The sequence below is a fragment of the Triticum aestivum genome, chromosome 5B, assembly GCF_018294505.1.
Source record: "Triticum aestivum cultivar Chinese Spring chromosome 5B, IWGSC CS RefSeq v2.1, whole genome shotgun sequence".
NCBI lineage: Eukaryota > Viridiplantae > Streptophyta > Magnoliopsida > Poales > Poaceae > Triticum > Triticum aestivum.
The window spans coordinates 654,418,167-654,435,096 of record NC_057807.1 but is presented as its reverse complement, the minus strand read 5'-3'; positions in this window follow the sequence as shown (position 1 = coordinate 654,435,096).

The following is a 16,930-nucleotide window of genomic DNA, read 5'->3' as shown; positions in this document are numbered from 1 at the left end:
TTTTGCCAGGAAATTAAATTTTTTGTTTTCTGGGCTCCCTTTTGATTTTTGGACCATTTTTTTCTCTCTTGTTATTATGGAGTTTTCCCCAAAAAGAAAACCTTTCAAATATGTTATTGGGCTTGTTTAACCTCTCAAGAAAAACTTTTCCTTTATTAGTAGAACTAATTACATAATTAATTTGCTTGATCTTTATTTTCTTGAAAAATGGTTTTCCAAGATTATATGGCCATATTTGAACTACAACCATTTGATAAATTTACTTAAAATTCCAACCAAAATTTGGAGATGTCAGGTGATGTTTTAAAATCACTTTTATGCAAGAATATCTTTTATTCATGAAATATTTTGAGCTCTACACCCAATTTTCTTCTCTGGTCTAGAGGACAGTTTTGCACTACAACCTATTTAAATAATTCTTTAATACTCCTACCAAAATCTTGGGATGTCAACAGGAGTATATTAATCAACTTTTTGCAAAAACCCAGTGAGGTCCTTTGAAAAATTTGAGTGAACCATCCTCATCTTCATTCTGGTCCAACATGATGGTTTGTACATCATCCATATTCTTGCTTGCTCTTTGGCCCTTGATTCTTTCCCCTGCTTGTAGACCACCCTACAAAACCCCTAAGTCCAGGAGCATGCAACCATTGGAATACTTTTGGTCAATGAGATGATGCCATTTACCTCCTGTCCAGAATTGAAGTTCTGCAAAACTTGCACTAGCAAGTTTGTGCTTTTCACAAACTAACCTCACCACCCTCTTGTTCATCTAAAGAGACTAGGATCTGGAAGGTTTGGCCACTCCAAGAAAAGCCTAAGTGCCTGTGGCATTTTGTCAAACACCTCGAGTGCATGGACAGATTTGGCATGTGTTTTTATTTGCACTATGAACTTGGTCTCCTGACCAAACCACCTTGTCCCTTGATCTTCCCTCTATCACTAACCTTATCCTGTTGCTTGCCAACCTCGCCCGAGTGCTCTGGAGTGCCATGGCATTTCACCGAGCAGTTGGTGGGCGTGCACTGGGCGCGCCCAGAGCACGCCAACTGCAGCCACACATCTGAAACCGCCGCGTCGCGCCCCTGGTTTTGCCACTCACTCCAGAGCCACGCCACACACTCTCCCTCTCTCCAGAACACGCCAACCAGCCCCTCGCCACGCCTCCGACAGGCCAAGAGCTAGCCGCCATGGCCGCCCGACAGTGCACCCTGCCACGGTCGGCACCGCCGAGCCACCAGCGCTCGCCAGCTGCCCCCTGGAGTGGCTCAAGCTCATCCACAGCCTCGTCCTCTAGCGCGCGTCGCCGCCGCGTCGCCCTATCTACAGAACGGCGGTCGCCGGCAAGCTTATCCACGGCCGCCGCGAACCGACTCGGATGTGCTATAAAAGGAGGCCCCCGAAAGGAGGTCCCCGAGCTCCTCCGTGCACGGAGGCAGCCACACACCATCCTTCTCGTGCACCCTTAGCCGTCAATCGAAGAGAGAAAGTCGTCTTCTTCCTCTCCGGCAACTCCTGCCGCCGCCCCTGCCACGGCCATTCTGGCGCCACCAGGACCTCCCCCTCTCCACTCTCTTCACCAGAAGCTCTCTATTCCTCCCATGGACCCATCCCCCTGCTCGATTTTGATCGGGAACCACCATAGCCATAGACCCACTTTGCTCCCGAAGCCTCCTCCGCCACGAAGCTCGTCACCGACGACTCCCTCCATCCCCATCAATCCCTCGACCACCGAAAGAACCGCCCCAGTCTTGCGGATCCATCCCCACCCTCAGGGGCCCGCGAGGAGCCGCCTAACACCGGCGACGATCGCCGGAGCCCTCGCCTTTGTTCGGCCAGAGGAAGAAGAGGGGAGGGGACTGGTCAAACCTGACCAGTGGGCCAGGCAGGCCCACTGTCAGTGACCCAGCCCCGCCACCACGTGTATTAAGTGGAGGCGCATTTTCAAAGTACGTCTTCGACGTGTGCGTATATTCGAAACGTTTTTTTTTCTTTTTTTTTCTGTTTTATTTTAAAAACAGTTTTTGACCAAAACTTTGACCGAGCTTAACTTTTTAAATACAGTCCAAATGAGTTGATTCTTTTTCCTACCTCTCTCAAATATTGTCTAGTTTATTTTAAGATTTATTTCAAAAAAAATTCAGACCACTTTTTGGTACTATTTTTGAAACTATATATTGATTCAAAAATATTTTAAATAGGATTTTGGAGAGAGGAGAAAGCTTTCAAAAGTTTTGGAGTGCACCCTGCCTTTCCACACATTGAAGGCAAGCATCCTGAACCCTGGCATAATACTTTGCATGCATTGTTTGACACAATCATGACACCACCTCATTACATAGGACTCGTTATTTTATGTGGTGATATGATCATTTGCATGAATGCTTATTGGAATTTCCTTGTTGTTGGAAATGGACATGCTTGGGATGATGATCATCCTCGTATGCCTTTCGTGCCTACCGGAAGGAAAACGGGAAAGTCTCTGTCTTGGGTAGACCCGAGCTTGTCCCTAGTTCCTCGTCGAGACGAGTGTGTCCGGCATGGCATGAGGGGTATGATGAGTGGTGACGCTGTCTGTTGGATGAAATATATTCGTTATGCTAATCATGCAGGGAATACTTAAACCTCCTGAGTCGACCCTAGATCGAGTCTTGTTCCAGTAACCCCCATACTTGTTTCGTACTACCACTCGTCTCTACAACAAGTAGAGTACGGTTCAGTAAGTTGTCAACCTCTTTCTAACACACACCGTACAGAGAGGCCATGGTGGAAGATACCGGTTGTAGCTGGTAGGCAGGCCACCTGGTCCGGGGGCATGGGTGTTTCCGGTTGAGACCGAGAGGGGAGGCCACCCCTTAGAGCGCGCAATATAAATTTGATCCCATGCTACGCGAGGTTGTAGCCTCCCCACTTAGAGTTTGCTTGACAGGTGTCGTGGGTGATTCCAGACACGTGTGAGTTAAGCTGGTGTGCGCAAGTTAGGTGTGTTTTCAACAAAAAGACCGTAGATGGAATTAGTCCCGATGGACTAAAGGAATCCGTTACTCGTGGGTAAAGAGTACACCCTCTGCAGAGATTAAACCTATTCGAATAGCCATGTCCATGGTTAAGGATTACAGTCTGGGATGGGTCAAGTGTCGGTCTTAGTGTCGCTCTTCACAGGAGAAAAACTGTTAAACCAGAACATGGATCGTGACTTGAGATTATGATGATTATTATTTTTTATTATGGACTAACACCTTTATATTAATTGAAATACCGAGTATCCCTGGGATGGTTCTACCTCCTGGGTATTCACTGTGATTATTTATAAGCCCTTTATGTGGTGTCGCTCAGACGCCTGATTGTGGCATGCTTGTTATTTCTTTTATAAGCCCTTTATGTGCTGTCGCTGAGACGCCCGACTATGGCATTTCTTTTATAAGCCCTTTATGTGGTGTCGCTGAGACGCCCGACTGTGGCATTTCTTTTATAAGCCCTTTATGTGGTGTTGCTGAGACGCCCGACTGTGGCATTTTCTTTTATAAGCCCTTTATGTGGTGTCGCTGAGACGCCCGACTGTGGCATTTATTCTATAAGTCCTTTATGTGGTGTCGCTAAGACGCCCGACTGTGGCATTTCTTTTATAAGTCCTTTATGTGGTGTCGCTCAGACGCCCGACTGAGGTATTTCTCTTTATTTACTGACCTTTCGAGGCGTCGCTTCAGACACCCGATCGGTGCCTTTTATTATTAATACGTTATTGCATTTTCATAAATAGCCTGCTTACATGCATCAGAGATTTATTTACCTTTTGTGACTGACGTCATGAGCATAAATATTTCGGAACATCGTTGTTATATTATACCTGTGTTCATAATGTCTGCGAGTACATTCAAAGTACTCACTGGCTTGTCCCTAGCTATTGTCTTGGCCAGATTTCTTGCACGGAGAGGAGCGACCTTGATGACAGCCCCGGAACCCACGCAATGGTGATAGCAGCCTCGCGAAGATAGGAGTTAACCTGGTCAGCTGTTCCCGTGGGAAATGGAGTCCCATAGACACTGATGATTCACAACCCGCTTCCGCCATCAACCTCTAGAAACCATTTGTTGTACTCACAGACTAGAATGGTCTTGTACTACATATTTTGTGTTTTGCTTGGAATTTCTGTGTCAAGTTGGTGCCTCATCAGCTAACAGTAATCCTGGGGCTGATGAGCACAAGGGCCATTTTCTGCGAATTAATACCCGGAAAACTGGTCGCCACAAACTTGGTATCAGAGCCAGGCTGACCCTTGGCTAATCCTATCTTAGCCAGGTCAAAAAACTTAGGCAAACCAACCCACCAGACCTTAACCAAACCCCAGCCAAGCTTCTCGTGCAAGATAGCCACACAGTGACCCCGACACTTTTGGCAGTCGGTGCCCAACCTATCAACCTAGCCTGTCGATCACGCGCTAGTGACCAGCACCCAAGATGTCTCCTTCACAAGCGTGCGAAGGAAGACTCCGTCCCCTTTTTCTATAAAAAGGGCACGCTAGCCCCAACCCAGCACAGCACATTCTCTACCCCAAACCGAGCCATAATGCCTGGCCCCGTAGTACATAATGAGACCCCAGCAACCAACCTTGGAGGTTTTGTGACCATACTCGCAAACCTCACCCGTCGTGCCTATGCGTTAGAAGAGCCCCCAGAATATGTTGTGTACCAAGGACCCATGGGCGGTGAAAGCCGTCAATTCTGGGCCACTGTGCACATCTACGGTAGGGGTCTGTCTCCAGAACGCCCCTACAGGTTCACCGGAAGGACAACTTCCTTTGAGCCACAAGCCATCCAGCTAGCTGCTCGAGAGGCTATAGTTCAACTCCGGCAGTTGTCGCCCAGAGTTAACTGTCGCTCGTTCTACTACTACCCCAGACGCGAAGGGTATGGTAGACCACCCCAAGTTGCCAACGGAGATCACAATACAGATCCTGCATTATTGCACCTAGTGCGCTATGTAGGTGCACTAGAGGCACTATTCGATCAAATCACCATTGATCTGATCGCAGCTCGTGGAGAGCTGGTTCGTCGAGCCCCAGCGAGAGGAGAAGACGAGCCCGATGCCAACAACCAAGTCGTGTTGTTCGGATAACCAATCGAGACCGTGAGATCAACCCCAGCCATCAACCAAGATGATTTGATGACCATAGAAGTGCTTCGTCGCCTTTTGGGAGCACACTCCAATGGGATTGTGGCCAACAATCCCCGTGATGGTCATCATCGCTACCCCGACCCTGCAGTTCCTGCACCATCTCCGGCTCATTCCAACGGTGAGAACCGTGGAGAAGCCTCGACATCCACAAGGCACGCCCGTTTGGATATAAACGAGGTAGACTAAGTCACCTGAGTAGTGCCAAGTCTCAGTGTATTCTCGCTTGGTAACCGTGTGATCTTGTGAATTAACGCTGCCTGTTGTTGTGCCCCTGTTTTAGATATTAACCTTGCATATTTACGTCAGCACGCAGTTGCATATTTTTTTAGGTACAGCTACCAAGACCACCCCGACAACCCCACAGTGATACGTCACTTTAGTGAGGTATGTATTTGTGGCTTTGACCTCGACCCTTGGAGCTAAGCTGGCAAATTTATTACCGTTCACCATGGTAAAATGACCAAGCTCCAGTGCTATAAAAAGGCCACCTCGTGACCTTACCAAGCACCCCACACCTTGTGCACCATCCTCACAACCTTTTTCCTGTCATGCCGAGCCCCATTATTTATCTGAGAACCCCAGATGCAACCCCAGGTAGCTTTGTCAAAATATTGTGGGACTTTACCTACAGTACCATGGGTTCTACCCAGCCACCCCAGTACGAGCTGTTCAAATCGAGAATCACAGCTTCCACCTCGAAATATTGGGCAGCAGTACACATCCCTCCCGTAGACTCCAACCAAGATCCAACGGAAGTCTCCTTCGTGGGGAAATCAATGCCAACCCCACATATGGCCATAGAAGCTGCTGCTTGCGAAGCACTCACTCGCCTTCGATTCGCGGTACCCTATGCCAGTGAACGAGGGTATTATTACTATCCGAGCCGTGCAGCACCCGGAGAAGTAACATCTTTTCCCGGTAGACGGATTGAGAGAGACCCAGTACTGGCCAACCTGGTCCAGTACGTCATCGCTCAAGAACGTTTGACCCAGCGAGTAATGGGTTACCTCCAGAGTCTCGCGGACTTAAATTCTCAGATCGCCATCGGCAGACCACTGAGGCCAGACCAAGAGAGACACATTCATCGTCTGATCAATCCGCTTTCCCCGATAGAAGAGGAGTGCGTTCCAGTTCTAGAGATATTTTCTTGGGACCCCGTCCAGTTACCATTTGCATTATAGACATCGCTGCTATGTTTATTCTTGCAACTTTTACTTATGTGTTGTAACTTATGCATGGTACCCCGAGTTTGTGCGGCGAGTAAATTATTTAGTTTCTATTAATGTGAGTAGTTCTGTTGCGGTTTGACTATTACTGTTTCTCTCGCGAAGAATCCTGGAGTGAGATTTCTTTTCCCTGAGTTGCTGCATCGTATATCTTCTCACGCCGTGGATTACTTTATTTCACACAGCACCACGGTAGCAGACTCACCTCCGCTCGAACACATACCATGCTTGCAAAGACACGTAACCGTGGGGTATTTGTTTTTCAAAACCGCTCTTAACAAATCTCGAGGACGAGATTTTTCTTAAGGGGGGTAGTGTTGTGACACCCCAAAATTTTGACCTTGTTTTGTTAATTAAAATTTTGCCAGGAAATTAATTTTTTTGTTTTCTGGGCTCCCTTTTGATTTTTGGACCATTTTTTTCTCTCTTGTTATTATGGAGTTTTCCCCAAAAAGAAAACCTTTCAAATATGTTATTGGGCTTGTTTAACCTCTCAAGAAAAACTTTTCCTTTATTAGTAGAACTAATTACATAATTAATTTGCTTGATCTTTATTTTCTTGAAAAATGGTTTTCCAAGATTATATGGCCATATTTATACTACAACCATTTGATAAATTTACTTAAAATTTCAACCAAAATTTGGAGATGTCAGGTGATGTTTTAATATCACTTTTATGCAAGAATATCTTTTATTCATGAAATATTTTGAGCTCTACACCCAATTTTCTTCTCTGGTCTAGAGGACAGTTTTGCACTACAACCTATTTAAATAATTCTTTAATACTCCTACCAAAATCTTGGGATGTCAACAGGAGTATATTAATCAACTTCTTGCAAAAACCCAGTGAGGTCCTTTGAAAAATTTGAGTGAACCATCCTCATCTTCATTCTGGTCCAACATGATGGTTTGTACATCATCCATATTCTTGCTTGCTCTTTGGCCCTTGATTCTTTCCCCTGCTTGTAGACCACCCTACAAAACCCCTAAGTCCAGGAGCATGCAACCATTGGAATACTTTTGGTCCATGAGATGATGACATTTACCTCCTTTCCAGAATTGAAGTTCTGCAAAACTTGCACTAGCAAGTTTGTGCTTTTCACAAACTAACCTCACCACCCTCTTGTTCATCTAAAGAGACTAGGATCTGGAAGGTTTGGCCACTCCAAGAAAAGCCTAAGTGTCTGTGGCATTTTGTCAAACACCTGGAGTGCATGGACAGATGTGGCATGAGTTTTTATTTGCACTATGAACTTGGTCTCCTGACCAAACCACCTTGTCCCTTGATCTTCCCTCTATCACTAACCTTATCCTGTTGCTTACCAACCTCGCCCGAGCGCTCTGGAGTGCCATGGCATTTCACCGAGCAGTTGGTGGGCATGCACTAGGCGCGCCCAGAGCGCGCCAATTGCAGCCACACAACCGAAACCACCGCGTCGCGCCCCAGGTTTTGCCACTCACTGTAGAGCCACGCCACACACTCTCCCTCTCTCCAGAACACGCCAACCAGCCCCTCGCCACGCCTCCGACAGGCCAAGAGCTAGCCGCCACGGCCGCCCGACAGTGCACCCTGCCACGGTCGGCACCGCCGAGCCACCAGTGCTCGCCAGCTGCCCCCTGGAGCGGCTCAAGCTCTTCCGCAGCCTCATCCTCGAGCGCGCGTCGCCGCCACGTCGCTCTATCTACAGAACGGCGGTCGCCGGCAAGCTTATCCACGGCCGCCGTGAACCGACTCGGATGTGGTATAAAAGGAGGCCCCCGAGCTCCTCTGTGCACGGAGGCAGCCACACACCATCCTTCTCGTGCCCCCTTAGCCGTCAATCGAAGAGAGAAAGTCGTCTTCTTCCTCTCCGGCAACTCCTGCCGCCGCCCCTACCCTGGCCATTCCGACGCCACCAGGACCTCCCCCTCTCCACTCTCTTCACCAGAAGCTCCCTATTCCTCCCATGGACCCATCCCCCTGCTCGATTTTGATCGGGAACCACCATAGCCACAAACCCACTTTGCTCCCGAAGCCTCCTCCGCCGCGAAGCTCGTCGTCGACGACTCCCTCCATTCCCATCACTCCCTGGACCACCGGAAGAACCGCCCCAGTCTTGCGGATCCATCCCCACCCTCGGGGGCCCGCGAGGAGCCACCTAACGCCGGCGACAATCGCCGGAGCCCCCACCTCTGTTCGGCCAGAGGAAGAAGAGGGGAGAGGACTGGTCAAACCTGACCAGTGGGCCAGGCAGGCCCACTGTCAGTGACCCAGCCCCGCCACCACGTGTATTAAGTGGAGGCGCATTCTCAAAGTACGTCTTCGATGTGTGCGTATATTCGAAACATTTTTTTTTTCTTTTTCTGTTTTATTTTAAAAACAGTTTTTGACCAAAACTTTGACCGAGCTTAACTTTTTAAATACAACTCCAAATGAGTTGATTCTTTTTCCTACCTCTCTCAAATATTGTCTAGTTTATTTTAAGATTTATTTCAAAAAAAATCAGACAACTTTTTGGTACTATTTTTGAGACTATATATTGATTCAAAAATATTTTAAATAGGATTTTGGAGAGAGGAGAAAGCTTTCAAAAGTTTTGGAGTGCACCCTGCCTTTCCACACATTGAAGGAATCATCCTGAACCCTGGCATAATACTTTGCATGCATTGTTTGACACAATCATGACACCACCTCATTACATAGGACTCGTTATTTTATGTGGTGATATGATCATTTGCATGAATGCTTATTGGAATTTCCTTGCTGTTGGAAATGGACATGCTTGGGATGCTGATCATCCTCGTATGCCTTTCGTGCCTACCGAAAGGAAAACGGGAAAGTCTCTGTCTTGGGTAGACCCGAGCTTGTCCCTAGTTCCTCGTCGAGATGAGTGTGTCCGGCATGGCATGAGGGGTATGATGAGTGGTGACTCTGTCTGTTGGATGAAATATATTCGTTATGCTAATCATGCAGGGAATACTTAAACCTCCTGAGTTGACCCTAGATTGAGTCTTGTTCTAGTAACCCCCATACTTGTTTCGTACTACCACTCGTCTCTACAACAAGTAGAGTACGGTTTAGTAAGTTGTCAACATATTTCTAACACACACCGTACAGAGAGGCCATGGTGGAAGATACCGGTTGTAGCTGGTAGGCAGGCCACCTGGTCCGGGGGCATGGGTGTTTTCGGTTGAGACCGAGAGGGGAGGCCACCCCTTAGAGCGCGCAATATAAATTTGATCCCATGCTACGCGAGGTTGTAGCCTCCCCACTTAGAGTTTGCTTGACAGGTGTCGTGGGTGATTCCAGACACGTGTGAGTTAAGCTGGTGTGTGCAAGTTAGGTGTGTTTTCAACAAAAAGACCGTAGACGGAATTAGTCCCGATGGACTAAAGGAATCCGTTACTCGTGGGTAAAGAGTACACCCTCTGCAGAGATTAAACCTATTCGAATAGCCGTGTCCATGGTTAAGGATTATAGTCTGGGATGGGTCAAGTGTCGATCTTCGAAGGAGAAAAAATGTTAAACCAGAACATGGATCGTGACTTGAGACTTATGATGATGATTATTTTTTATTATGGACTAACACCTTTATATTAATTGAAATACCGAGTATCCCTAGGATAGTTTTACCTCCTGGGTACTCACTGTGATTATTTATAAGCCCTTTATGTGGTGTCGCTCAGCCGCCCGACTGTGGCATGCTTGTTATTTCTTTTATAAGCCCTTTATGTGGTGTCGCTGAGACGCCCGGCTGTGGCATTACTTTTATAAGCCCTTTATGTGGTGTTGCTGAGACACCCGACTGTGGCATTTCTTTTATAAGCCCTTTATGTGGTGTCACTAAGACGCCCGACTGTGGCATTTTCTTTTATAAGCCCTTTATGTGGTGTCGCTGAGACGCCCGACTGTGGCATTTATTCTATAAGCCCTTTATGTGGTGTCGCTAAGATGCTTGACTGTGGCATTTCTTTTATAAGCCCTTTATGTGGTGTCGCTCAGACGCCCGAGTGAGGTATTTCTCTTTATTTACTGACCTTTCGAGGCGTCACTTCAGACACCCGATCGGTGCCTTTTATTATTAATACGTTATTGCATTTTCATAAATAACCTGCTTACATGCATCAGAGATTTATTTACCTTTTGTGACTGACATCATGAGCATAAATATTTCGAAACATCGTTGTTATATTATACCCGTGTTTATAATGTTTGCGAGTACATTAAAAGTACTCACTGGCTTGTCCCTGGCTATTGTCTTGGCCAGATTTCTTGCACGGAGAGGAGCGACCTTGATGACAGCCCCGGAACCCACGCAATGGTGATAGCAGCCTCGCGAAGATAGGAGTTAACCTGGTCAGCAGTTCCCGTGGGAAATGGAGTCCCATAGACACTGATGATTCACAACCCGCTTCCGCCATCAACCTCTAGAAACCATTTGTTGTACTCACAGACCAGAATGGTCTTGTACTACATATTTTGTGTTTTGCTTGGAATTTCTGTGTCAAGTTGGTGCCTTATCAGCTAACAGTAATCCTGGGGCTGATGAGCACAAGGGCCATTTTCTGCGAATTAATACCCTGAAAACCGGTCGCCACATCGATAGAACTTGAGGGAATATTTGTTCTACCTTTAGATCCTCGTTGGGTACAACACTCTTACTTATCAAAAGAGGCTACAATTTATCCCCTATACTTGTGGGTTATCAAGACCTTTTTCTGGCGCCGTTGTCGGGAGTCATAGCGTGGGGTGAATATTCTCGTGTGTGCTTGTTTGCTTTAAAACTAAGTAATTTTTATTGGTTGTTCTTAGTTGTTTTCTATCTTTAGTTATGGGTAGGAAACGCAAAATACCAAAAAAATTAGTTGTACCTACTACACCAATGGTTGAAGAACCACTCAAAATCTATCACACTACTGAAGCTTTTTACTTGGATCATCTTCGATCCCTATGTGCTCGTGCTAAAACCCCAACTACCTTAGTTAAGGGAAAATATTTAGATGAGCATGCTTGTTATGTGTGACACCTCTTATCTCAAAAAGGGAAACTTTTACTAGATCAAATTCATCGTTTGCAATGCTATGCTTGGAATTTATGTGAAATATATTATTTTACTTGTTGTTCTGAAAACCCTAAGAAACACCCTCCTTATAAATGTGAATCTAGTGATAATGGAATCGTATCTTCATATGCTAAGGGTTATTTATAATTACTATGATGTTCAACAAATTGAAGAATTTGTTGCTTTTAACGGTGCTTATGAAATTGCTTGTTTAATTGAAAAGTATGATGCTACTCTTTACAAATATGGAAATTTTTCCATACTTCAATATTGTTATGATAATTATGCTTCTAATGTTTATGTTAAACCATATATTGAGGACTCCTCCGCTGTCCAAGAAGAGACTAATATTTTGCAGGAGTCTATGGAAGAAGAAATTGATGAAACTGTGAGCTCATTGGATGAAAAAGATGAGGAGGAGAGCGAAGAATAGAAGGAGGAAGAGTGGATTGATCACCCGTGCCCACCTTCTAATGAGAGTAACTCTTCAACTCATACATTGTTTAATTTCCCTTCGTGCTTACCGAAGGATGATTGCTATGATGATTGTTATGATCATGTTGATTCTATTAAAATATCCCTTTTTGATGATGCTTGCTATGCTTGTGGCCAAGATGCCAATATGAATTATGCTTATGGAGATGAACTTGCTATAGTTCCTTATGTTAAACATGAAATTGTTGCTATTGCACCCACGCATGATAGTCCTATTATCTTTTTGAATTCTCCCGACTACACTATATCGGACAAGTTTGCCCTTATTAGCGATTATATTGATTGGTTGTGTTTTACTACTACACATGATGATTTTGATAGATATAATATGCATGTGCTTGCTGTTCCTACTTGCAATTATTATGAGATACGAACTACATCTCCGCCTCTTCATGTTTCCAACACGATAGAATTGCACGAAACTGCTTATACTATGCATTGGCCTTTACTATGTGTGCATGAATTGTTCTTTTATGACATGCCGATGCATAGGAAGAGAGTTAGACTTTGTTTTTGCATGATATATGTTACTTTGTGCTCACTACTAAATCAGAAATCATTGTTAATTAAAATTGGCTTTGATATACCTTGGGATCCGGGTGGATCCATTACTTGAGCACCTTATTCCTAGCTTAATGGCTTTAAAGAAAGCGCTCCTAGGGAGACAACCCGGAAGTTTTAGGGAGTCATTTATTTCTGTTGTGTGCTTTTATGAAGTTTAAAAATAAAAATAATGTGCCAAGATTTTCCTTTAGGATGTTTACATTGCTTGTTGGTTTGTGCGGTGCAACACAGAAACTTTCGCTGTAGTGCGCGATTTTACATTTTTATTGGAACGTCAAACGGTTCTGAGACCTATTGCACCGTCTTTATATACAAATTGTTTATTTTCCTAATTTTGGCAGAATTTGTAGAATAATAGAGGTATGGTGAATGTTCAGATTACTACAGACTATCCTGTTTAAGACAGATTCTGTTTTTGATGCATAGTTTGCTTGTTTTGATGAAACTATCAATTTCTATTAGTGGATTAAGCCATGGAAAAGTTATATTACAGTAGATATAATGCAAAAACAAAATATGAATTGGTTTGCAATAGTACTTAGCGTAGTGATTTGCTTTATTATACTAACAGATCTTACCGAGTTTTTTGTTGAAGTTTTGTGTGGATGAAGTGTTCGAAGATCGAGGAGGTCTCGATATGACGAAAAGGAGGAGAGGAAAGATCTCAAGCTTGGGGACGCCTGTCGGTGCCAAAATCGGCGGATCTCGGGTAGGGGGTCCCGAACTGTGTGTCTAAGGCTAATGGTAACAGGAGGCGGGGGATACGATGTTTACCCAGGTTCGGGCCCTCTCGATGGAGGTAATACCCTACTTCCTGCTTGATTGATCTTGATGATATGAGTATTACAAGAGTTGATCTACCACGAGATCGTAGAGGCTAAACCCTAGAAGCTAGCCTATGATTATGATTGTTGTTGTCTACGGATTAAACCCTCCGGTTTATATAGACACCGGAGGGGGCTAGGTTACACAGAGTTAGTTACAGAGAAGGAGATCTACACATCCGAATCGCCAAGCTTGCCTTCCACGCAAAGGAGAGTCCCATCCGGACACGGGATGAAGTCTTCAATCTTGTATCTTCATAGTCCAACAGCCCGGCCAAAGTATATAGTCAGGCTGTCCGAGGACCCCCTAATCCAGGACTCCCTCAATGCCCAAGGCACCCCAAGTAAATATTCAAGGAGACTCAAGCGTCTAAGCTTGGGGATGCCCCGGAAGGCATCCCATCTTTCTTAAACAAGTATCAGTATGTTTTCGGATTCGTTTCATTCTTGTGATATGTGCAAACCTTGGAGCGTTTTTTGCACTTAGTTTTCACTTCTCTTTTATGAACCATGCTGGTATGAGATAGTCCTCGGTTGATTTATAGAATGCTCATTGCACTTCACTTATATCTTTTGAGTATGGCTTTATAGAATGCTTCATGTGCTTCACTTATATCATTTGAAGTTTGGATTGCCTATTTCTCTTCACATAGAAAACCGCCATTTTTAGAATGCTCTTTTGCTTCACTTATATTTGTTAGAGCGTGGGTATATCTTTTGTAGAAAGAATTAAACTCTCTTGCTTCCCTTATATCTATTTAGAGAGATGACAGGAATTGGTCATTCACATGGTTAGTCAGAAAATCCTACATAAAACTTGTAGATCACTGAATATGATATGTTTGATTCCTTGCAATAGTTTTGCGATATAGAGATGATAATATGTGGGAGGTACTAGTAAATGGTTGTGTTTAGTAAGGATATTGGTGTTAAGGTTTGTGATTCCCGAAGCCTGCTCGTATGGTCTCCTAACTATGTAACCAAATTGGCGCGCATTGTATTTTGATTGTTTATCTTTGCGTGAAGGTTGGGGGCACGCGATGGTTAACTCCTACCAACCTCCCTCCTAGGAGCATGCGTAGTGGTAATTTGCTTCGAGGGCTAATAAGCTTTTGTAATAAGTATATGAGTTCTTTATGACTAATGTGAGTCCATGGACTACACACACTCTTACCTTTTCGCAATTTGCTAGCCTCTACGGTACCGTGCATTGCCCTTTTGCTCCTCGAGTGTTGGTGCAAACTTCACCGGTGCATCCAAACCCCGTGATACAATACACTCTATCACACATAAGCCTCCTTATATCTTCCTCAAAACATCCACCATACCTAACTATTATGGCATTTCCATAGCCATTTCGAGATATATTGCCATGCAACTTCCATCATCATCATATACATGACTTGAGCATTCATTGTCATATTGCTTTGCATGATCGTAAGATAGCTAGCATGATGTTTTCATGTTTTTTGATATCTTTGCTATGCTAGATCATTGCACATTCGGGCACACTACCAGAGGCATTCATATAGAGTCATATTTTTGTTCTAGTATCGAGTTGTAAGTAAATAAAAGTGTGATGATCATTATTAGAGCATTGCCCCCAAAAAAGGGAGAGGCTAAAGAAGCCTAAACAAAAAAGGGGGGCCAAAGAAGCCCTCCGAAAAAGGGGGGCAATGCTACTATCCTTTTACCACACTTATGCTTCAAAATAGCACCACGTTCTTCATATAGAGAGTCTCTTGAGTTATCACTTTCATATACTAGTGGGAATTTTCATTATAGAACTTGGCTTGTATATTCTGATGGTGGGCTTCCTCAAATGCCCAAGGTCTTCATGAGCAAGCAAGTTGGATGCACACCCACTTAGTTTCAGTTTGAGATTTCATACACTTATAGCTCTAGTGCATCCGTTGCATCGCAATCGCTACTCCTTGCATTGACATCAATTGATGGGCATCTCCATAGCCCGTTTATTAGCTGCGTCGATGTGAGACTTTATCCCTTTTTGTCTTCTCCACACAACCTCCACCATCATGCTCTATTCCACCTGTAGTGCTATATCCATGGCTTGCGCTCATGTATTTCGTGAGGGTTGGAAAAAGCTGAAGCGCATTAAAAAGTATGAACCATTTTCTTGGCTGACACTGGGATGAGGATGAGGGGTACCTTGTGTTAAGAAAAGGGAGCATAAAAGACAATATGATTTTGTAGGGATAACGTTCTTTGGCATTGAAATTTTGAAAGACATGATTGTTTGTTGGGATGCCCGAGTATTAAATTATTTTATGTCAAATGATAGACTATTGCTTTGAATAACTCGTGTCTTAATATTCATTCCATGATTTGATTACATGATCCAGATTATGATAAGTAGCATTCCACATCAAAAATTATCTATCATTTACCTACTCGAGGACGAGCAGGAATTAAGCCTGGGGATGCTGATACGTCTGCGTTGTATCTATAATTTTTGATTGTTCCACACCAATATTATTCAACTTTCATATACTTTTGGCAACGTCTTATACTATTTTTGGGACTAACATATTGATCCAGTGCCCAGTGCGAGTTCATGTTTGTTGCATGTTTTATGTTTCGTCGAAAACCCATATCAAACGGAGTCCAAACGGGATAAAAACCGACGAAGAATATTTTTGGAATATTTATGATTTTTGGGAAGAATAATCAACGCGAGACGATGGTCGAAGGGCCCATGAGGCAGGGGGCGCACCCCAGGGGGGTGGTCGCTCCCCTGACCCTCGTGGACACCCTGTAAGGCGGTTTCTGCTCTTCTTTTGCCGCAAGAAAGCTAATATCCGGAAACAAATCATGTTGAAGGTTTCAATCCAACCGGAGTTACGGATCTCCGGGAATATAAGAAACGGTGAAAGGCCAGAATCTGGAATAGAGAAAAACGCAGAAACAGAGAGGGACAAAGAGATATGTCCAATCTCAAAGGGGCTCTCGCCCCTACCATGCCATGGAGACCATGGACCAGGGGGGGAACCCTTCTCCCATCTAGGGAGAATGTCAAGGAAGAATAAGAAGAAGGAGGGCTCTCTCCCCCCCCCTTTCGATGGCGCCGGAGTGCCACCGGGGCCATCATCATCACCGCGATCTACACCAACACCTCCGTCATCTTCACCAACATCTCCATCACCTTCCCCCATCTATATTCAGCGGTCCACTCTCCCGCAACCCGCTGTACCCTCTACTTGAACATGGTGCTTTATGCTTCATATTATTATCCAATGATGTGTTGCCATCCTATGATGTCTGAGTAGATTTTCGTTGTCCTATCGGTAATTGGTGAATTGCTATGATTGGTTTAATTTGCTTGTGGTTATGTTGCTGTCCTTTGGTGCCCATCATATGAGCGCGTGCGTGGATCACACCGTAGGGTTAGTTGTATGTTGATAGGACTATGTATTGGAGGGCAAGAGTGACAGAAGCTTCAACCTAGCCTAGAAATTGATGCATACGGGATTGAAGGGGGGCCAACATATCTTAATGATATGGTTGGGTTTTACCTTAATGAACGTTAGTAGTTGCGGTTGCTTGCTAATATTTCCAATCATAAGTGCGTAGAATTCCAAGTCAG